General features: G+C 41.1%; 2 long non-coding RNA genes across 2 annotated transcripts in view; one reads left to right on the plus strand and one right to left on the minus strand.

Moving 5' to 3' along the window:
- Positions 3,268–23,521, plus strand: part of LOC110264275 — a 65,456-nt gene continuing 45,202 nt past the window's right edge. The window contains exons 1-2 of the long non-coding RNA XR_002350136.1: positions 3,268–3,292; positions 9,487–9,492. This is a non-coding gene — a long non-coding RNA (uncharacterized LOC110264275). The remainder of the gene's footprint in view (positions 3,293–9,486; positions 9,493–23,521) is intronic.
- LOC110264274 lies at positions 3,737–4,242 on the minus strand. Its single transcript, XR_002350135.1, has 2 exons — positions 3,958–4,242; positions 3,737–3,850 (listed from the first exon to the last, which is right to left on the minus strand). It is a non-coding gene; the product is annotated as an uncharacterized LOC110264274 (long non-coding RNA).

Below are 23,521 nucleotides of genomic sequence, written 5' to 3' on the forward strand. Positions count from 1 at the left end.
TGAACTCATGTTGGATTTGGTTTACATTTAATGCAATTTGATATTTATGTTTCGTTTTATTGATGAATTGAGTTGTGAATTTACCTTTCCTTGCAATTAGTAGTTGGTAGATTTTATTATTCTTGCAATTTATGATGTTTACTTTTACTGCACTCTATGTGTTTGATGAAATGTTCTCTTTAGTTTTTGAGTATTTTTGTTGACTCTTGGTCTACACTAAGGGAATTGGGTAAACTTGAGTTATTGGGTATAATGGATTTGGTGATTTGAGAACCATTGGTGATCAATTTGACACCTATTAACGCTAACCCACTACTAAGTTAATTAGTAGGTAGGTTGGGACTTAAGGGTTGATGTGATCAAACCTATTTGACGTACTTCAAGCTTAGGAGTAGATACTACGTACTTAAAGCTTTTGGGAAGTAGACTTAATAGGTTGGCCTCTCATGATTATCAGTAATTGGTTTGTTGACAAGGATGGTGATCTCAATTACCTAAGTCTTAGCCAAGAGTTGTTTATCTTGTTTTCTTTACTTATTTGCTTAATTTACTTTTCTTGCCCTCTTATAAACCAAAAACCCTCCTTACCCCTTTATAGCTAATAACTGAGCATTTCATTGTATCCTAGGGAGATAACCCGGAGTCCAAATACTCCGGTTAATTTTTATTTGGGGTTTGTACATGTGACAACCCAAATTTTTGTATGTGAGGACTCTTTGTTGGTCTAGAACTATACTTGCAACGAGAATTCAATTGAGAAATTCTATATCAACAAAAGTACACACATCAAAATGGCGCCGTTGCTGGGGACACAATGGTGCTATGTTATTGGCTATTGTATATATTGTGAATAGCTTGAATTTTTGGTTTGTTTAGGATTTTATTTTCTTTGTTTCTTATTAATATTTGTTTTTATTTTCTATTTCGCTATGAATTCTCATCCTTTTGGCTATGAGTGTAGTTTAAACTATGTTGTAGGAAATGGAAGCTCCAATGAGGATATACATCAAGGATTTGGAAATCAAGGATAGGAGGAACCTCAAGCTTATGAACAAACTTCATGGCAACAACCTCCTCCGAACTCTTATGGGTATAATCCCGATCCTAATGTGTATCAATCCAATGTGTGTGATGATCCTCATTGTGGTTGTCAACCATAATCATCATATGCATATGATCCCACTCCTCAATATAGCCCTACACCATACTCACAAGCCTCACACTACCATTCACCTCCATATGACCATAACTCATACACACCATACCAACCACCATATGAACCACATCTAGAACAACCACCATCCCAATGCCAATACTTCCAAGAACCACAAATTCCACATACACTACCTCAAGAATTCCACCAATATGAACCACCTTCCAACATCAACAATCTTCACTCAAACAATGAACCCTGTCTTCCACCACCACCTCCCGATGAAGCCTCATGTTAGAACTGAGAGACCTTGAATCTCGTATCTTAAGGTGACAAGAGGAGGATGAAACTAAGTTTAAGGAGCTAAGAGCAAGGATGGCTGGCATAGTAGAAGCCGTGAGTCGCCTAACATCCCACCTAAGCTCATGTACCTTAAGTACCCCCATTGTTGAATGTGGAGAAACAATCAAGGAGCCTAGTGAGGAAATGAACTTGAAGCTCCATGGTGAGGAAGAAGAGTTGAAGCAAGAAGTGCAACAAGAGGAGAAGGTAGACATTAGTGAACAAAAGAAAGTGGTGGGTGGATGTTTAGGATATGTTGAGTACATCAAGGAATCTCGAGTTGAAGAGCCCTCTTCCAAGGAGTATGGAAGAGATATCAAAGAGGAGAGTAAAGTTGCGGATGTAAACGGAGAGTTGAAGGAAATTAATTAGGAAGTGGATTCCATCACTAGTGATTTTTTGCCCACATTGATCAATCCCCTTGACGACCTTGTTGAACCTTCTCCCGGTGGACTAAAATGCAAGGTTGAGGATGATATGCAACCTCCAAGACCTATTGTGAGTAAAGAACTGGAAGAAGTGTTCCAAGCAACAAGCCCTCCTATCTATGATGATTCCGCAACAACATATGATCCACTACAAGAAAAACACCCATTCAGGTACACTTAAAAAGTGTAGCCAAAAGTAAAAAAAAATGATGCCTTAGGCTACGGCTACGCTTTCTGGGCTACGGCTACGCTTTTTATGGTGATTCCTATTTGGCCGTTGCCTATTCTCAAAGGCTACGCTTTTCTGCACTAAGGGCTACGCTTTTGGCGTTTGGGAATAGGGTACGCTTTTTAAGTGATGCTGTCCAAGACCAAAGGCTACGCTTTTCAGCTTCCATTTTTGCCAGAATAGGCTACGCTTTTCAACGCTACTGCATCACCTGTAAAGCGTAGCCACATTGTATACCATGGCTACTTTTTATAAGTGTAGCTTTTTTGTACAATATAATATTTAATAATATGATTACATATATAATTTTGTATTTTTAATTAAATGAGTTAAATCTTATAAAATAAAAATAAATACACAATTATACTAAATTAAAAAATATTCTAGCAAAGCATAGTAAATACATTCTAAAGATTCACAAGCATTATAATGATATAGTATATTAGTACATAAAACAATAGATCCAACTATCCAATTGAACAATCATTCAACAATAGAGAAAAAAATGAAACATGTCTAAAGTCTAAACTACTAATTTCCATGTATCAATGAATATAAAGAGGATTACAAATTAAGTCTAAAATTAAAATAAATAAAAGAAAAGAGAATAAACAAAGACTTTAGTGCCCTGAGTACTAAGTTCCTATCAGTTGTGTGTGCCTGAAAATCATTTGAACATACCCCACAAAGAAAGAGGATTTTTTTGTTGGAACCACTTATGTTGCCTGCTAGTGCCTTTACAAAGTGCTGAATAAATTCAGAGTGCCCTTCATAAGTGGCGACAGTAATGAGATTACCATCCACCACTGTTGCTAGTGTCTGGTTCAACCCAATGAGCACCAGAGGCAACCGGTGCTGGTTTAACAGGAGGAAAAGTGGTAAACTTGTGATCTTTAGCTACACCTGCAGCCGCCAGAATCAACTGTCCGAGGCAAATGGAAGCAAGTGCCACAAGAGTATCATGAGCAAGATACTCTGGCGCTCTTCCACCCAGTAACATCATCCTGTCATAGTTTGCAGCATCAATTGAAGTCTAGTGGAAAGATATGCATATAGAAAAATTAGGAATAAGGTAGAAAAACTAAAGCAAAAGTGTCAATGCACATTGGTTATCTCTATAAAGCAATTAAATAAATCAATGTAGATCAATTAAATAAGTGCCGTATATGAAATAATGAACAAGCCATAAACTAAAGGTACAGTTCTGATCAAGCCCAGAAAAATATAAGTTAATAACAAGAAATTAGCCTTATTAACCAAAGTTGGAAGTTCAGAAGAAATAGAATAAAAGTCTGCATATATATCAGTAAGTAGGAATATTCACAAAGATCACAATAAAAGTCTGCATATATATCAAAGCTGCAATTGAACTGAGAGATACCACTTCAAAGTGATTTCAAATTCAGAAGCAATAATATTCACAAAAGAGAAAATTACACTCATGCCACTCAAAACAAATTGCTGTCAATCAGAAATTCAATATTCTTCCTTTAATCTTCTTTTGTATGATTTTCAATGGTTATAGCCTCCTCAACAAAAAGGATAAAAAATATCTCTCTTCTCCACAAGTTCAGATCAAATGCAGATTGACTGAATTGTATTCAGAATAATTCTTCCATCAGACAAAGTACCTTGAAGGATGATTTTGTATTGATGAGACAGCAGAAGGGAAGTTACCAACAAATTTTACTCGATCACCTGCAAATTATTTAAGCCTCATGTTAACCTTTAGGTGCCATGCAATATGTACAATAGGAAGTAAATTTGGAGATAGTTGCTCAATTTTTAACAACAAAACAGCACACCTATTTTAATAGTAGTGCCTTTTGATGAAGCAGTAGAAACCTCCTGCTTCAGCTAGCCTGAGAACTTATTGTGGATCCACCCACAATTTCAGCATCAACACTAGAAGCTGCTTTACTATGTTTTAAAGAAGCAGCATGTGTACTTCTCTTGGCCAACACAGATGGTCGTTCAGGCTTTGAACTTTCTTTAACAGAATCAACTTCCTTTGATGGAGTTCCCTGAAATATCAATCACATAACAAAAACTATTATTATTCTGTTTATATTAACAGCGATTTAGGAAGAAATCATCTTAACAATACAAACAGATAATAAGAAGTAGCAAAAGAATATCTGAGAAAACGTACACCAGGTAATGAAAGGGAATCCACAATTAGTAACCTTGCACCAAAATGCTTTGCAAGTGCCTTGGCAAGAGTCTCCTGATATATATCCGAACCTACACAGGAATCGCTTAATGAGAGCACTTCTTGATTGCAGAAAGGGGAAAATAAAGCATTAACAAGAATGAAGGAACTATCTGCAACTAAATAGAATAAGGCTAATAAGGCTAATTTCTTGTTTAGTTACTACTTCAACTGAGATAAAATCTGAATCTGAATTATATATCAGCAGAAAAACCACAAGAGAAGGACAGGTCAGAAAAGTCTATACTTGTTAACAATAATTTAGAAACAAGTTAATCAGATTTATATTTTGTAACTCATTAACATAGATATATCTAACTGATTTGGATATCTAACAATAATATAGGATGAAATAATCACAAACAGCACAATATAATCATAATTAAGTCACAAAAGCACAAAGAACAGCAGCACAACAGCATATTTACAATTAATAATCACAGACAGCAGTAAGAGCTAATCAACAATCAATTAATCAATGAATGAAAAATTGAAAACATAAATCATTCAAGAATAATTCAAAGACCAATAACCCTTAGGAACAGTGCAAAAAATTGAACAATGTCATTACACTATTACAGTGAGCCACGAACAGAGCATGGACCTTCGAAGACGGCGAGCTGGCGACAAACACGACGAAGGACGACGCCGAAGAACTGCAAAACAGGACAGGAAAGCAAACATTGGCGAACGAGGGATCGAGGGACCTCGAGAACGACGAACCTAGTGGTGATCTTGAGCGCAACGAGCAGCGACGGTGAGATTGATGGCGGCGTGGTGGAGGCTAGGGTTTTCACAACCTTACAAGGAAGAGCTGCGAGATGGATGAACGGCGGCAGAGCACGACTAAGAACGATGAGCAGACGAGTGAGACGGTGACAGTGGCGCACGATGAAGGAGGGCACAATGACAGGGAGATTGATGAAGCGGCTAGGGTTTTGTTATTTGGTGCTCTGGTAGGAAAGAAGGAATGACGAAGATAGAGTGCAGGGCTTCGATGATGAGAAGAAATAGAAAGAAACAAAAAAAAATTCACTAAGTGTCCTATACATGTGTATTTGGCATTTTTACATTAGGCAGCGCTTTTAAAGCCTACCCAAAACTTAACAAATATGCTACTCTTTAAAAGCGTTTCCTTTGGTATGAAAATTGTATTTATAGATATCAACATAAGGCTACGCTTTATAAGTAATTTCTATAATACCTAAGGCTACGCTTTTTAAATGATGCCGCATTTGTGAATCCTTTTCTCTTATAAAAAGGCAACACAGAGAAAAGCGTAGCCTATTCTATGAATAGGCTACGCTTTTCAAATGTAGCTTAAAAAAAGTGTGGCCGAATGGGTATTTTTCTTGTAGTGATCCTTTCGAGTTTGAAGAGTCCTTCCCCAGAATTCTTAGACTTGATGATGAGGTAGACTTCAATAGACCTCCTATCTATGATGAGAGTGATGGGGAAGAGATAGAAGAAATTGGTGAAGAAGTATGTGAACTTGAGGAAGCTTGGCAAGAGGAGAAACTTGAAAAACCTTGCCAAGTGGTGGAAGCCTCAAGAAGAGGATGGACAGGAGTAGAGCATGCTTTATCAAGATCTTTGGGAACTCCTACACCTAGTTCGTCATCCAATCCCTCGCTTGAGTGGGTATAACTTCTAACTCTCAGCTTTATTATCCCACTTGAGTATGGTTTGCTTGAAACGGATGGCCAACTTAGGGCACTTTGTGGAATTAAGCGAAGGAGGAGGATGTTTAGTGGTTGGCGTTCTAAATCTAGACTTTTATTATGGTTGAAAGCTCGAAATTGAAGAGCATGGATTGGTGTAATGCTCAATTAAATGGGTCTAGGAGGATAATTTGTTGCTTTCATGAGAATTCATCTCTCTTGTCACCCGGACGGAATCAAGACGATCAACTAGAAGATGGGTGCGAGGACAAGATATGGGACCCCGGATCACACTACAGAAGTCAATTTCGGGAGCTAACATCTTGGAAAGAACCTCACCAAAACTTTGTGAAGATGGTTGGAACTTCTAACAACCGATTGAAGGACAAGCACTCTTGGAGGTTCAAGGATGGATACAAGCATAAGCCACCTTGACAAGAAGCCTCCCAAATGTCCAACTTAAGGACTTAAACTAAAAGTGCTTGGGGGGAGACACCCCACCATGGTAAACTCTTTCCATTCTCTTCTTGATATAATGAATGAATGAATTGAGTTCCATTGCATATAAATTCTTTACTTCTTAGTACATTTTGCTTTGTTTTCTAGGGTGTTTATACAATCTATGCTTTAATTAGGGATGCTTCTTTGAATTTGAGTTTTTGCTTGGATTGCAAGTTTCCTCAATTTGTTTGAAAAATCCCCAATATTTCAAAATGTGTTTAAATTTACACCTTGGCTGGTTTTTTAGTCTTAGAGAAGGTTAGGAGATTGAGCTCTTTTCGATGCTCATGAAAAAAAAAAAAAGCCAAGCCACGTGCAAGCGCATGGTGCGCGCGCGCGTGGGCTGCGCATTTTAGCTTTCTAAGCCAAGGACCAGAGAGTTGTGCCACTTTTGGGCCAACTCTGTGCCTCAACCCACGCGGACGCACGCTGTACGCGTCCGCGTCCCTTCGCGCTTCTTCACCCATGCGTTGGCACACATGGCGCCTCCGCGCCCATTCTATAAGCTCAAATCATCCACGCAAACGCGCACAGTGCACGCGCGCGTCGATGCGTTTTAGCATCACCCAGGCCAAAGGACCCGAGAGTTGTGCCAACTCTGGGCCTCTTTTGTGCCTCTGGCCCAGAACTCCTACGCGGACGCACACTGTACGCGTCCGCGCCGATTCCCAATTTTCCCATCTACGCGCGAGCGCATATGGCGCCTCCGTGCCACTTCCCTATTCTCTCACCCATGCGGCCGCGCATGGTGCGCGCACGCGTGGATTCAAATTTTACTTACCCCAGGGACGCGAAGCCCTAGCGCATTCGCGCAGTCCCTCTTCTCCCCTGCTCTAACGTCTCTCCCTCTCCTTTTCACCTATAACCACCACCATCCTCTCCATAACCGGCGACCCTCCGGCGATCGTCCCGCGACCATCGTCGCCACCGTTTCCTTCACGCCACCCTTCTTCCTCGCTCTCCCTCTCTCTATCACTCGATCCCCTCCTCTCTGCTCTCTCTCACAGCGCCTCTGCGACCAGCCACCACTCATCGCCACGAGCCCCGCTATACCGCCACCGCTCCGGGGAAGCACCTCCACCTCGCTGCTTTGCCCCTTTTCCTTTCCCAATTTCTCTCACTCCCTGCCTCTGCATTCCAGGTCCACACCATTCTCCCCTGTTCTATTCCATTTCTTTACTCTAGTTAGTTAGTGAATTTTTGTTAATTTACTTTAGTTAGATTAGTTTAGTTAGTTTAGTGTAATTAGGTGGTTAGCAAATCTGGCTTTAGTAGTGGACCTAGGCTTGTTTGAATTGTTGCTGCTGTGTGAAATTGCTCTGTTTCACTAAATTGCTCTGTGCTCATTCGAATTGTTGATGCTGCTGCCTGTTCGTTGCATGTTAGTTTGGCTTCATTTGTTTTCTGATGTCTGCTGCTGAATTATTGGCTTAATTGTTCCATTCATATAAACTCATACATAATTTTGTGCTTTTGATTCTTAATGAATTCATATGAAATTGATTTGACTGTTTGAATTTGGAAAATGGCCAATTTGCTGCTGAAATGCTGCCGCATTTTTTCTAACCATGTTTCATGAAATGACATTATTTTGATGGGTGTAACAAACTTCTATTTGATTATTTCTGTGTCAAAAGACTTTTGTTGCCTAATTGGTTTTGGAAACTCCTCAAGAGCATGTTTACATATTTTGGTCGTGCTTATTATATTTTTTGCTTGTTATTCATAGTGATTTGCTTGTAGGCATTGAATTGTTTGAATGAATTTTCAGATTGGCCATCACTTGTAACTCTTTTAAGATTTCATGCCTCTTTTGCATAAACACACAAGTTGAAAGTTTTTCTTTTTATCTAAGTGGCTGATTTGATTCACTTTATTCATACATAATTTGCATTAAGCCACATAGACCATAAGGTTTTCCACTCTTTTCTCAACTTGTAACTTTTATGCATCATTGAATTTGGTGTTGAATGCTTCTTGATTGATTCATTCTTTAATGATTGCATTGACTTTACCGACACAAATTCATATGACAATAGTGATCTTTGCATTGACTGATGACTTGTTTTCTCATTAGTTGCTTTCTAGCAATATTATATTTCATCATCAATGACTTGATGCATTTCATGATTGTGAATGCGCTTACATTCCTACTTTGTACATTCCCTTTTGAATTGAGCCGATAACCACTATATCACTGATTTTTAAACTGATTTCTAACTTTAATCTATTTAACCAACTAATTTTTCTTTTGGTTTTCAACTTAACTCTTCTGATCATTCCTTTAGATATGGTGTTTCTTAGGCCTGATGAACAAGTAATGTGCAAATGTGGTTTGAAATCTTGGTTTGAAGTCTGATTTGAATTCTGAATTCTGTTGCTTGCATTCCAAGAAATCCCTCTTCTTTATTCACATCATGAATATGCTTCACTTTGAGTGTTTTATATCTGCTTGGCTATCTGCTTATATTGTATCATCTCTGTTTTTCAGGATGTCAGACAAAGGAAAGGCTATAGCCACTACTTCCAAAAAGAGAAAACGCTCTAAAACCTCTACCCCTTCACCTTATGCAAACTATGCTAAGAATCCCCTGAATGAAGAGGATAAGGAAAATCAGCTGCTGCCAGCCACTGACCCAATCAAATTCCCAAACCTCTATTATGAGCTTCATTTCTCCGACTTCCGGAAGAAGAATCTAAACATTGAGAAGAAACTGCTCATTCCCAATGATGTAAGGCGTGCCATTATCACCCGTATTCTGGAGTTAGGATTGGACTTTGTTGATAGAGATTTGGGGAGGGTAAACACTTCATGGGTGAGAGAATTTTATTGCAACTTCTTCTGAGCCACTCTTGATTCAATTCAGCTGCGGGGTAGAGAGATTATGATCACTGAGGCTGCTATTGGGGATGCACTGCTTTGCCACCATCGTCCTGATGACACCTGCGTCTATAAGCAGGCAGAGGTAGCTATCCACTGCATGACATTTGACTATGAGTCGCTTAAGCGCGTGATTGCCACACCTGACGCCCCCTGGGTGATGGATTCTAGGAATAAGAAGCCCAAGGGGATGTGTTTCACCTATCTGTCGAGGGAGGCTAGGACTTGGCAGTATATCTTTGCCCATTATGTCTTCCCCACCACTCACCTCTCAGAGATTCCAATGGATATGCTAGTTCTGATTGGGTGTGTGATAGAGGGGAAGGAGGTAAACTTCCCCCGGCTGATCAGGCAGAGTATATGGTGTGCGCATATCTTCCCAAGCTTCAGCGGTAGCATTGAGGACGATGCTTGATTCTAAAGTGTGGGGAGGTCACCGTTCGTGACCGGTGTTTACATTCATGTGGTGAACTTTCAGATATCTATTTCTATTTTCTGCTACTTTAGTTATTTTGCACTTTATGTTTTAGATCATTTTAGGATTTATAAGATTTGATAAATTTGATTTTGTGATTTATCTTGTGCTTATTTTAGGGGATTTTACCACCTTTTTCCACATTTATTCAATGAAATAGCATGGTTTTGTAATTCTCCCTTGAATTGTGCTTAAGTGTAAAAACATGTTTTTTAGGCCCTTAAATTGGTGATTTTGATTCACTTTAATTCCATTCGATGTCTTGATGTGTTTGTTGAAGTGATTTCACGTTCATAAGGCAAGTATTGGATGGAAGAAATGAGGAGGAAAGCATGCAAAGTGGAGAATGCATGAAGAAACAAAGATTGGGAATGCACCAATGGACGCGCACGCGTACAAGGCGCACACATGATGCGCACGCGTACACAATGCGCACGCGTACATAGAGATATGCACGCGTACATGCTGCGTCCGCGTGGATGAAGAATTTACCAATCGATGCACACGCGCACATGATGCGCACGCGCCGATACTCTCACGTGACCCACTTAAAGGCAAAATGCTGGGGGCGATTTCTGAGCTGCCCAGACCCAATTCCAACTTGTTTCTAAGTGTATTTCATGCAGAATTAAAGTCCAAGCAAAGGGGGAGCAATTAATTTAGCCAACATGAGCCTTTAGTTAGTTTTCCAGAGAAAGAAGCTCCCTCTTCTCTCTAGAATTAGGTTAGGATTAGGTTAGATTATCTTAGATCCATGTTTAATTACTTGATCTTATCTTGTTTCTTTTATAATTTCTCATTTCTACGTATTGATTCTCTTATTTGTGATGTTAATTTCTCATTTTTCTCTCTTTGTGATGATGAACTCATGTTGGATTTGGTTTACATTTAATGCAATTTGATATTGATGTATCTTTTTATTGATGAATTGAGTTGTGAATTTACCTTTCCTTGCAATTAGTAGTTGGTAGATTTTATTATTCTTGCAATTTATGATGTTTACTTTTACTGTACTCTATGTGTTTGATGAAATGTTCTCTTTAGTTTTTGAGTAGTTTTGTTGACTCTTGGTCTAAACTAAGGGAATTGGGTAAACTTGAGTTATTAGGTATAATGGATTTGGTGATTTGAGAACCCTTGGTGATCAATTTGACACCCATTGACGCTAACCCACTACTAAGTTAATTAGTAGGTAGGTTGGGACTTAAGGGTTGATGTGATCAAACCTATTTGACGTACATCAAGCTTAGGAGTAGATACTACGTACTTAAAGCTTTTGCGAAGTAGACTTAATAGGTTGGCCTCTCATGATTATCAATAATTGGTTTCTTGACAAGGATAGTGATCTCAATTACCTAAGTCTTAGCCAATAGTTGTTAATCTTGTCTTCTTTACTTATTTGCTTAATTTACTTTTCTTGCCCCCTTATGAACCAAAAACCCCTCTTACCCCTTTATAGCCAATAATTGAGCACTTCGTTGTATCCTAGGGAGACGACCCGGAGTCCAAATACTTCAATTAATTCTTAATTGGGGTTTGTACATGGAAATTTTTTAATAAAGAAAATTCAAAATTTTTGGATTTTTTAATATGGAAATCAACTAGCTCCTGTGATGATAAAAGCATCTTCTGAAACTCAAGAATTCATTCTTAAAAACTAAACATATTTTATTTTTTTTTCTTCAGAAAAAAATTTATTTATTATTTTTTTGAATTTTTCTAAAATAAAAAGCTTAAAAATAAAATCAAATTACCTAATCTGAGCAACAAGATGAACCGTCAGTTGTCCAAACTCGAGCAATCCCCAGCAACGGCGCCAAAAAATTGGTGCACGAAATTGTGATTTCAATGGCGCCAACAACTTGGTATGCACAATTGTAATCTCAACTCTTTTTCATAACTTCGCACAACTAACCAGCAAGTGCACTGGGTCGTCCAAGTAATAAACCTTACGTGAGTAAGGGTCGATCCCACGGAGATTGTCGGCTTAAAGCAAGCTACGGTCATCCTTGTAAATCTCAGTCAGGTGGATTCAAATGGTTATGAAATTTTGATAATTAAAATATAAATAAAATATAAAATAGGATAGAGATACTTATGTAATTCATTGGTGGATATTTCAGATAAGTGTCTAGAGATGCTTTGTTGCTTCTAAACTTCTGCTTTCCTATTGCCTTCTTCCAACCATGCGTTACCTTCTTCCATGGCAAGCTGTATGATTCTCTGGGATGAAAACAAATCCATATGCACTGTCACCACACGGCTAATCATCTGTCGGTTCCCGCTAGCGTCGGAATAGGACCATTGTCCTTTTGCACACTGTCACTTGTGCCCCACATTCGCAGGTTTGAAGCTCGTCATAGTCATCCCTTCCCAGATCCTACTCGGAATGCCACAGACAAGGTTTAGACTTTCTGGATCCTGGATTCTACTCGGAATACCACAGACAAGGTTTAGACTTTCCGGATCCCAGGAATGGCTGCTAATAATTCTAGCCTATACCACAAAGGTTCTAATCTTAGATTAGAAACCCAAGAGAATATACTCCAGCTGTCGTCCAATGACTATGTTGAACATCATGTAGATCGTTTTGTGGTTGTCAGGCACGCGACCTTGGCTAAGCGAGTAACAAAGATTGGGTGATTGTCACGGGTCACCCCTTCATTCTGACTTAACTGAATTAAGTACGAAAGTATATCTTGGAGAAGAAGTAGGCGTGAATTGAATAGAAAAATAGTAGTAATTGCATTAAGTCATGAAGAACAGCAGAGCTCCACACCTTAATCTATGGGGTGTAGAAACTCCACCGTAGAAAATACCTAAGTGAAAGGTCTAGGCAGGGCCGTGAGGCCAGCCTCTCCAAATGTAAAATATGGCAAAAAGCTCTATGATAGCATAAAACTGATCAAAAATGGTCAAAAGACCTAAAATAAATCTCTAAAAGTAGTTCATATACTAGACTAGTAACCTAGGGTTACAGAAAATGAGTAACTAAGTGCAGATAGTGCAGAAATCCACTTCTGGGGCCCACTTGCTGTGTGCTTGGGCTGAGCATTGAAGCTTTTTCATGCTTAGGCTGTTTCGGGAGATAAACGCTAGCTTTGGTGCCAGTTTGGGCGTTTAACTCCAATTCTGGTGCCAGTTTGGGCGTTTTACGCCAAGATGTTTTAGGCTGACTTTGAACGCCAGTTTGGGCCATCAAATCTAGGGCAAAATATAGACTATTATATATTTCTAGAAAGCCCAGGATGTTTAATTTCCAACGCAATTGAGATCGCGTCAATTGGGCTTCTGTAGCTCTAGAAAATCTATTTCGAGTGCAGGGAGGTCAGAATCCAACAGCATCTGCAGTCCTTTTTCAGCCTCTGAATCAGATTTTTGCTCAAGTCCCTCAATCTCAGTCAGAAAATACCTGAAATCACAGAAAAATACATAAACTCATAGTAAAGTCCAGAAATGTGATTTTTGAATAAAAACTAATAAAAATATAATAAAAAGTAACTAAAACGTACTAAAAACTATGTAAAAACAATGCCAAAAAGGGTATAAATTATCCGCTCATCAATAAGATTGAGCTGGCTTTTGTTGATGTACTGGAAGAGAATTGGGGGGAGCCTCTTCATCTTGATACAAAGAGGTTCTTGGGGAATCCCTCCCTTCTTCGAACTGAATTGGGTAGCTGCTGACTTCTTTGCTGGCTTTATCTTTGTTTATTTTGTTTTTTTGTCGATCCATCTCTTTCAAACTTGCAACTTTGGTTTTGCTGCTTTTGGTTTTCAAAAAAGGTGAAGACCACTGATTCTATGAAGGCTTTTAAGAGGGCGAGAAAGGTGACTGCTGCCCAGAACATTTCGGCCAAAGGTCCTGGGGAAGGATCTTCTAATGTTACGATGAGGAGGTCGACCTCGGACACTTCTGGGCTGAGAAAGATCATCCCAACTCCTCATGTTTGCTTGGCTCCTTCTGATCCTCTCCAGCTGACCTTTGGTGCCGCCTCTCCCTCTGCTACTGGTCCTCCCCAAACAAGCAGAAGACTGTTGAACCTTATAATCTGGATGCCCCTGATTTTGATGCTGTGGGGTTTGTTGACAACCAGATTGCCCCTTATGGTCAACTTCCTATGGACGATGTGTCTATCCTGCACCACCTGGATTTTATCACTAGAAGTAGTGTTCGGATGGCGCACATGGGTGCGGCTTTGTTTTGCTCAATTCAAGACTCTCCCGTCCATGCGACGAAGGAGTTTATGTTGGAAGCCAAGTCGGAGTATGACAGGATTAAGGGGTTAAAGGATGAGCTGGACGCTAGAGTTATCAAGCTGGAGCTGGATGTAGAAAAAGAGAAGTCCAGGGTTGTTGCTGTGGAGGATGCAATAAATCTAGCCAAGAAAATGGCCAAGAAGTCGAAGGAGAGTTACACCCGTTCTTACGGCGAGTTGTTGGAGGCAAAGGAGAGGCTAGAGAATGCTCATGCTAATTATGCTAAGCTTCAAGGTCATCTGGTGGGTAGCGTGACTGACACATATGAGAACTTAAAGGCTCAGGTCTGAGTTCTTGCTCCCGAGCTCGACTTAAATCTTTTTAGTATGGACAATATTGTTGAAGATGGTAAAATTATCCCTGCCCCAGATGATGATGATGATGTAGATCCTCCTCCTGTGCCATCAGCCAAAGCTTCTGCTGCTCCGACTTTTCCAACTCCTACAGCTGAGGTCGCCCGTCCCCAACCCGATCCAGATTGTGAGACTCAATCGTGAGGATGGGACCGTGGATGCTGTTCCTGTGAATATCATTCCTCTTCCTTCTGACGCTGCTACTGGGGAAACCTTGCACCCCTTATGAATTATGTGTTTTTATCTCTACAGTCTGATTTGTGGGCTTTTTTGAACTCTGCTTCTTGTAATTTTGGATGATTTGACTTTTGTTGCCGTTAGGTTGCTTTACTTAGCAACTTTTGCCATTCAAAAAACAAATATTTTCGAGCTCCTAAGGTTGATTTCAAGGTTGCCTTTCTTGAGCTTTTATTATAGTATCTTTTTTGCTATACTGGTTTACACTTTTGCCACTTCCAGGAATTTTTAGAGTGTAGGAGTCTTGTTGTCCTACCTCTTTTGATTGCCATTCTGTTTGTTTGTTAATTGCTATAGTCGAAGTGACCTTTGAGGCTAGCTTTGTTCAGCTATTCTTTTTAGTATTCTTATAGAAACAATTATAAATTGATTTTGGTGACGTTGTGGCTTTTCGGGTCGAGCTGCGTCCCTTTAACCGCATGTCTTCTTGTTAGTCATTTTCTTTCGTCAAACCTTCATGGGTGATTTCTAGTAAACCCCTTTTTTAATTGGACCTTGCCGGGTCTCTTTTTATGGGTATACTTTTTATAACCCTGTCGCTTTAATCGGCTTGGGCCGACTTCTTTGTGTCGATACCTTCTAAGTTATTTTTAATAATCCATTTTTGATAAGGGCTGGCCAGGCCTCTTTCTATGGATTACCTTTATAACTTTGTCGTTTTGGGGGGATTGGTCCGGCTTCTTCATGCCAGTCCTTCCCAAGTTATTTTTAGCAATCCATTTTTTCTCAGACCTCGTCGGGTCCTTTTATATGGATTACTTTTTTTATAACTTTTTGTTTCATTGGGGGATTGGTCCGACTTCTTCATGCCGGTCCTTCCCAAAGTTATGTTTAGCAATCCATTTTTTATCAGACCTTGTCAGGTCTTTTTCTATGGATTACATTTTTATAACTTTTTGTTGCTGTGGGGGATTAGTCTGGCTTCTTTCATACCGGTCCTTCCCAAAGTTATGTTTAGTAATCCATTTTTTCTCAGACCTCGCCAGGTCTTTTTCAATGGATTACTTTTTTATAACTTTTTGTCGCTTTAGGGGATTGGTCCGACTTCTTCATGCCGGTCCTTCCTAAAGTTATGTTTAGCTATCCATTTTTTCTCAGGCCTCATCGGGTCTTTTTCTTTGGATTACTTTTTTTTATAACTTTTTATTGCTTTGGGGGATTGGTCCGGCTTCTTTCATACCGGTCCTTCCCAAGTTATTTTTAGCAATCCATTTTTTCTCAGACCTCGTCGGGCTTTTTTCTATGGATTACTTTTTATAACTTTTTGTATTAATATGTTTTTATCACTTTTTCATCTTGCCGATTTTGTCGAAGTCATAAGGTGACTTTGATTCTCACTTTGGCCAATCTTATCGAAGTCGGGCGGTGAATTCAATTTTCATCGTGGTCGGGCGGTGAATTTGGTTTTCACCTTGCCGACCTGTAGCTTTGTAATCGGGCGATGAATTTTTGCATTCAAATTAATGCGCTTTGGTAGAGGAACTTTGTAGAGAATCTGAAAGGTTTTATTCTAATAGAAAGTAGACATATAGGCAAATAAAATATATACATGTGGGTGTTTTCCCCTGTAGGTCAGGAAATTTTACAGATCTTGGTTTGGTACCTCGTTAAAAAACCTTTTCAGGAAAAAGAGTGCACCTTGACCTGAGATCTTTATTGCCTCCTAACTATAGTACCTTCTTAGGTTGCAGGCATGCCACGACCTTGGTAGCTCTCGCCCTTCGAGTTCGGACACCCTGTAGTAACCTTTTCCTAGTACCTCTGTGACTCGGTAGGGTCCTTTCCAATTAGCTGCTAGTTTCCCCTCTCCTGGTCGACTTGTTCCGATATCATTTCGGATTAGGATGAGGTCGTTGTTGTCAAAGCTTTACTGTACTACCTTTCGATTGTATCTTGAGGACATTCAACATTTTAATGCCTCTTCCCTGATCCGAGCTCTTTCATAGATTTCTAGAAGTAGGTCGAGCTCTTCCCTCTGGAGTTGGGAGTTGGCCCCTTCATTGTAGTAGATCGTTCTGGGGGATCCTTCCTCGATTTCTACCGGGATCATTACCTCTATTCCGTAAGCCAATCGAAAAGGTGATTCCTTTGTGGTGGAATGTGGAGTTGTCCGATATGCCTATAAGACTTCTGGGAGCTCTTCAGCCCAGGCTCCCTTTGCATCCTGTAATCTCCATTTCAACCCAGCCAATATGACTTTGTTAGCTGCTTCTGCTTATCCATTAGCTTGTGGATGTTCTACAGATGTAAATTGATGTTTTATTTTCAAGTCTGCTACCAGCCTCCTGAAGCCTGTGTCTGTGAATTGAGTTTCATTGTCTGTGGTGATGGAGTAAGGAACCCCAAACCTTGTGACAAAGTTTCTATATAAGAATTTCTGACTTCTTTGAGCGGTGGCATTTGCTAGGGGCTCTGCCTCAATCCATTTTGTGAAGTAATCGACCCCTACAAAGAGGAACTTGACTTGTCCTGATCCTTAGGGAAAGGGTCCCAAGAGGTCGAGTCCCCGTTTTGCAAACGTCCACGGTGATGTTATGCTGCTGAGCTCCTTTGGTGGGGCGATGTGAAAATTGGCGTGTTTCTAACATGGTGGGCATGTCTTGACAAAATCTGTTGCTTTCTTTTACAAGGTCGGCCAAAAGAATCCTGCTCGGAGTACCTTTTTGGAGAGAGCTCGCGCTCCAAGATGGTTGCCACATATGCCACTGTGTATTTCTTCCAAGACTTCTTTCGTGTTGAAGGTCGGTACACATTTTAATAGGGGTGTTGAGATCCCTCTCTTGTATAGGATGTTGTTTATGATGGTGTAGTATTGTGCTTCTCATCTTAACCTATTTGCCTCCTTCTTATCTGTAGGGAGTAATTCTGATTTAAGGTAGTTGACTATGGGAGTCATCCATCCTTGATCTTGGTCTGAAATTGCTAGGACCTCTTCTTCCTCTGAAATTGATGGGTTCTGCAGTATTTCCTGGATGAGGCTTCTATTATTGCCCCCTGTTTTGGTGCTGGCTAGTTTTGAGAGCGCGTCAGCTCGAGCATTCTATTCCCGAGGTATGTGATGGACCTCATATTCCCTTAGTTGTCCGATTTGTTCTCTGGTTTTGTCCAGGTACTTTTTCATAGTAGGTCTTTGGCCTGGTAGGTCCCTTCTATTTGTGAGGTAACTACCTGTGAATCGCTGAAGATAATAAGCTTTTGAGCTCCAACCTCCTTAGCCAGCTTCAAACCAGCAAATAGTGCCTCATACTCGGCCTGGTTGTTGGAAGCAGGGAACTCGAATTTCAAGGAAAGTTCGATTTGGGTTCCCTGATTGCTTTCTATTATCACACCTGCCCCACTCCCGGTTTCGTTTGAATAGCCGTCTACATAGAGATTCCATTTTATAGGAGTTCCCGGGGTGTCATTGCATTCAGTAATGAAATCAGCCAAATATTGAGTATTGATGGCCGTCCAAGTTTTATACCGAAGATCGAACTCAGATAGCTCGACTGCCCACTGTAGAATTCTTCCAGCTAAGTATGTTTTCTGTAGAATGCCTTTTATGGGCTGGTTAGTCCGAACCTTGACGGTGTGAGCTTGAAAATATGGGTGAAGTCATCGAGAAGTTAGTATGAGAGCGTAGGCGAACTTCTCTATCTTTTGATAATTCAGTTCAGCTCCTTGTAGGGCTTTGCTGATGAAGTAGATGGGTTGTTGCCCACTTTCGTCTTCTCTGACCAGTGCTGAGGCTATTTCCCGACTTCCCACTGCGAGGTATAATATGAGTGCTTCTCCTTCCCGTGGTCGAGTAAGAATGGGTGGTTACCCCAAGAAATTTTTGAAATCCTGGAAGGCTTGCTCGCACTCTGTGGTCCATTCGAACTTCTTTCCCTTCCTTAATGTGGCATAAAAGGGGAGACATCTTATGGCTGATCCAGCTAGGAATCTGGACAAGGCTGCCAGTCTTCCGTTGAGTTGTTGCACTTCTTTAACACAAGTCGAACTTTTCATGTCGAGTATAGCTCGGCATTTATCCGGGTTCGCCTCAATTCCTCGCTGTGTTAACATGAAACCCAGGAATTTGCTGGCTTTTACGGCAAAGGTACACTTTGCGGGATTAAGTCCCATGCCATTCTTTCTGATGGTGTCGAACACGTTAGTGAGGTCAGAGAGTAATGATTCCTCCCTTTGTGTTTTTACCAATATGTCATCTACGTATACCTCCATGAGTTTCCCGTTATGGTCTGTGAAGACCTTATTCATTAATCTTTGGTAGGTGGCTCCTGCGTTTTTGAGTCCGAATGGTATGACGACATAACAGTAATTTGCTTTTGGGGTTAGGAATGAGGTCTTTTCTTGATCTGGCGGGTACATTAGGATTTGATTATATCCCGAATAAGCATCCCTGAAGGTGAGGTATTTGTATCCGGAGGAGGCGTCCACTAGAGTGTCTATGCTTGGAAGTGGATAAGGGTCTTTTGGACAAGCTTTATTGAGGTCGGTGTAATCGGTGCACATTTACCATTTCCAATTTGACGTTTTCACCAACACAACGTTGGCCAGCCATAGTAGATACTTGACTTCTCTTAGGAATCCTGCCTCCAGTAGAGCTTGTACTTGTTCTTCCACGGCTTGGGATCTTTCTAGCCCGAGCTTCCGACGCTTTTGGTGTACTGGCTGAGATCCTGGGTATACTGCCAGTTTGTGGCACATTAGTTTGGGATCTATGTCGGGCATGTCTGCGGCCTTCCATGTAATGAGGTCGACATTATCTCTTAGGAACTGTAACAGAGATTCCTTTATGTCTCCTTTCAAAGTTGCCCCAATATTTGTTGTCTTATCTGGGACATCCCCGATTTGTACTTCCTCGATCTCACCTTCTGGTTGTGGACGAAGCTCTTCCTGATCTCAAACTCCCCCGAGTTCGATAGTGTTGATTTCTTCTCCTTTGCCTCTAAGGTTCAGACTTTTATTGTAACATCGTCGTGCGGTTTTCTGGTCTCCTTTTATCGTGGCGATCCCTTCTGAAGTTGGGAATTTCATGCATAGATGTAGAGTTAAAACTACCGTGGCAAGCTGATTTAGTGTTGTCCGACCTATCAAGGCGTTGTAGGCTCAGCCCACCTCGACTACGATGTAGTCTATGTTGAGTGTCCTTGATCGGGTTCCTTTTTTGAAAGTTGTGTGTAGTGAGATGTATCCAAGTGGTTGGATTAGAGTGTCTCCTAGTCCAAATAAGCTATTCGGATACGCTCTGAGCTCGTTTTCCTATAGGCCGAGTTTATCGAAGGCGGATTTAAACAAGATATCCGCCGAGCTTCCTTGGTCCACCAATGTGCGGTGGAGATTAGTGTTGGCCAATATGATAGTGATGACCATGGGATCGTCATGTCTCGGGATGATGCCTGCCGCGCCCTCTTTAGTGAAAGTAATAGTAGCTAGGTCGGGTGCTCCTTCCCCTCCCTCAACATGATATATCTCCTTAAGGTGTCTCTTGCGAGATAATTTGGAGATTCCTCCTCCTGTAAATCCTCCATTTATCATGTGGACATGTCTCTGCGGGGTAAGAAGTGGTCGTTCAGTTTGTCCGACCACCTCGTCCCTTCTTCTTTTCCTGGGCTCATCCGTCTTGCTAGCTAAGTACCGATCTAGTCTCCCCTCTCTTACCAATTTTTCTATGATGTTCTTCAAGTCGAAGCACTCATTGGTGGGATGTCCATAGATTCGATGATATTCACAATATTCTATTCGATTTCCACCTCTTCTTTTGCTTTTGATTGGTCGAGGTGGTGGGATCTTCTCAGTTTGGCATACTTCTCGGTAAACTTCCACGAGAGACACCCGAAGAGGGTTAAAATTGTGGTATTTTTTAATATTCTCTCCATGCTGATCTTCTTTTCTCTTTGATTTTTTATCCTTGTCCCGATAGGGGTAGGAGAATCTGGATTTTAAGGTCTCTCCTAGTCGAGAGTTTTCCTCCATGTTGATATACTTCTCTGTCCGGTCTTGTACTTCATTCAGAGGCGTAGGATGTTTCTTTGATATGGAGTGACTAAAAGGTCCTTCACGTAGGCCATTGATAAGACCCATGATAGCGGCTTCTGTTGGCAACTCTTGTATGTCCAGGCACACTTTGTTGAATCTTTCCATGTAATTGCAAAGACTCTCCCGATCTCCTTACTTGATCCCTAATAAGCTTGGGGCATTTTTGGCTTTGTCTTTCTGGATGGAAAATCTGGCAAGAAATTTCTTGGCCAAGTCGTCAAAACATGTGATGGATCTAGGGGGCAGATTGTCGAACCACTTAATTGCTGCCTTTGTTAAAGTTGTCGGGAAGGCTTTGCATCGAGTAGCGTCTGAGGCGTCAGTGAGATACATTCTGCTTCTGAAATTGCTGAGATGATGGCTGGGATCGGAGGTACTGTCGTATGGGGTCATGTCGGGAGCTTTGAAATCCTTTGGCACTTTATCTTTCATGATTTCCTTGATGAAGGGTTCTTGATCCTTGTGGGAGGTGTTATCGCGACCAGTTTGGATTGTTTTAATTTTCAGGTCGGCTTCGAGTTTTAGCAGTTTGTCTTCCAACTCTCGGCATTGCCTAGTTTCTCTCTAGAGGTTTCTTTCGGCTTCTCGTTGATATTCGACCTTTTTTTCGAGCTGTTTGAGGCGATCTTGTTGGGCTTGTAGTGCCTCCATGATTTCTGTGTTTGGCGAATTCTTGTCTTTGTTTGGTTGGGGCGTATCCTTTGGTGTGGCGTCCGCGTTCTTGTGTGGAGTTCTCTCCTCCAATCCGGAGTCATGGTCGTTGTCAAGGTTGTCCGCCATGGTGATGGGATGACTTCTAGGTCCCCGGCAACGGCGCCAATATTCCGAGGGTTACCTGAAACTAAAGGTCGATCTCGGATGAGATCTGCTGTGGTGGCCGGAGCTGTCGTGTCTGACCTGGTAGAACTGGTGGAGCGGGAGATGTTCCTGATCCTTGATCACCGGATGGGGGGTGGTACCTGCAAGAGACTCTGATGCTTAAGTTAGCATGGGCTTGAAGCAGGTTGTTAGGAGAATCAGAGTATGAGTTATACCTGGGTGCTCCAGTGTATTTATAATAGTGTGGAGTGATCTCCTCTTGAGATAAGATAATTGTCTTATCTTATCTTTGAGTGAAGTCATCTTTATCTTTCAAAGGAACCGCCCTTATCTTTCTAAGCTTAGGCTTTCTTTAGATTTTGGGTCGTGTTCCTCCGTTTGGGCCTACTTGGGCCTCTGTAGCGATTTTAGCCGAACTTTTTTATGAAGAGGTCAGGTAACCCCGATCCGGAGATGTCGGTTGGCTTGTCTTTAACCAGCTCGGGTCATACAGCTTGACCTAGGGCATGAACACTTTCCAGCTGAAGTTACAGACAGACTAAGGAAAGAGATCTCCTGCATTATCCAAGGAGAGTCAGAAACCCTTTATGAATATTGGGAACGCATCAGGAACCTCTTAGATTCATGCCTCCACCACAAGATTGATGAGATGGTGTTGATCAGCTACTTCACACAAGGTATGAAGCCTCAGGATAAGACTACATTAGATGCTACAAGTAATGGCTCTATGAAGAAGTATAAGACGGCAACAGAAGTGTGGCAGTTGATCGCCGATCTAGCTGAATCTACCCGGAATGCTAGGCATAGGACCAACCATTCCAAGGCTATTACGGAGGTTTCCTCTAGCAGCGAGACTGCTGCTCTTACACAGACTTTGGGAGAGATGACCAACATACTGAAGCAGCTCTAACTGAATCAATAATAATCTCAGCCTCCCTCACCACAACATAGTCAACAACTGGTTCCTCAGAGAGTGTGCGGGATATGTGCCGATTATAATCCTTACACTGATGAGTGTCCGTGATGAGCGGATATTTTATACGCTTTTTGGGGATAATTTCATATAGTTTTGAGTATGTTTTAGTTAGTTTTTAGTCTATTTCTATTAGTTTTTAGGAAAAATTCATATTTCTGGACTTTACTATGAGTTGTGTGTTTTTCTGTAATTTCAGGTATTTTTCTGGCTAAAATTGAAGGAGCTGAGCAAAAATCTGATTCAGGCTGAAAAAGGACTGCTGATACTGTTGGATTCTGACCTCTCTGCACTCAAAGTGGATTTTCTGGAGCTACAGAACTCGAAATGGCACGCTTCCAATTGCATTGGAAAGTAGACATCCAGGGCTTTCCAGCAATATATAATAGTCCATACTTTGCATAAGGATAGACGACGTAAACTGGCGTTCAACGCCAGTTCTCTGCCCAATTCTGGCGTCCAGCGCCAGAATAGGATCAAAAACTGGAGTTGAACGCCCAAACTGGCATAAAAACTGGTGTTCAACTCCACAAATGGCCTCTGCACGTGACTCACTCAAATCTCAGCCCCAGCACACACCAAGTGGGCCCCAGATCCATTTGAGCTAATGTGTGATGCCAGTGATCATGCCATTGGTGCAGTATTGGGACAGAGGCATGACAAGCTTCTGCATGTCATTTATTATGCTAGTCGCGTTTTAAATGATGCCCAGAAAAATTACACAACCACAGAAAAGGAATTACTTGCAGTAGTTTACGCCATTGACAAGTTCAGATCCTACTTAGTAGGATCAAAAGTGATTGTGTACACTGACCATGCTGCTCTTAGGTATCTACTCACAAAGCAGGATTCAAAACCCAGGCTCATCAGATGGGTATTGCTTCTGCAAGAGTTTGATATAGAAATAAGAGACAGAAAAGGGACAGAGAACCAAGTGGTTGATCATCTGTCCCGGATAGAGCCAGTGGAAGGGA

Source organism: Arachis ipaensis, chromosome B07, assembly GCF_000816755.2.
Source record: "Arachis ipaensis cultivar K30076 chromosome B07, Araip1.1, whole genome shotgun sequence".
In the NCBI taxonomy this organism is placed as follows: Eukaryota; Viridiplantae; Streptophyta; class Magnoliopsida; order Fabales; family Fabaceae; genus Arachis; species Arachis ipaensis.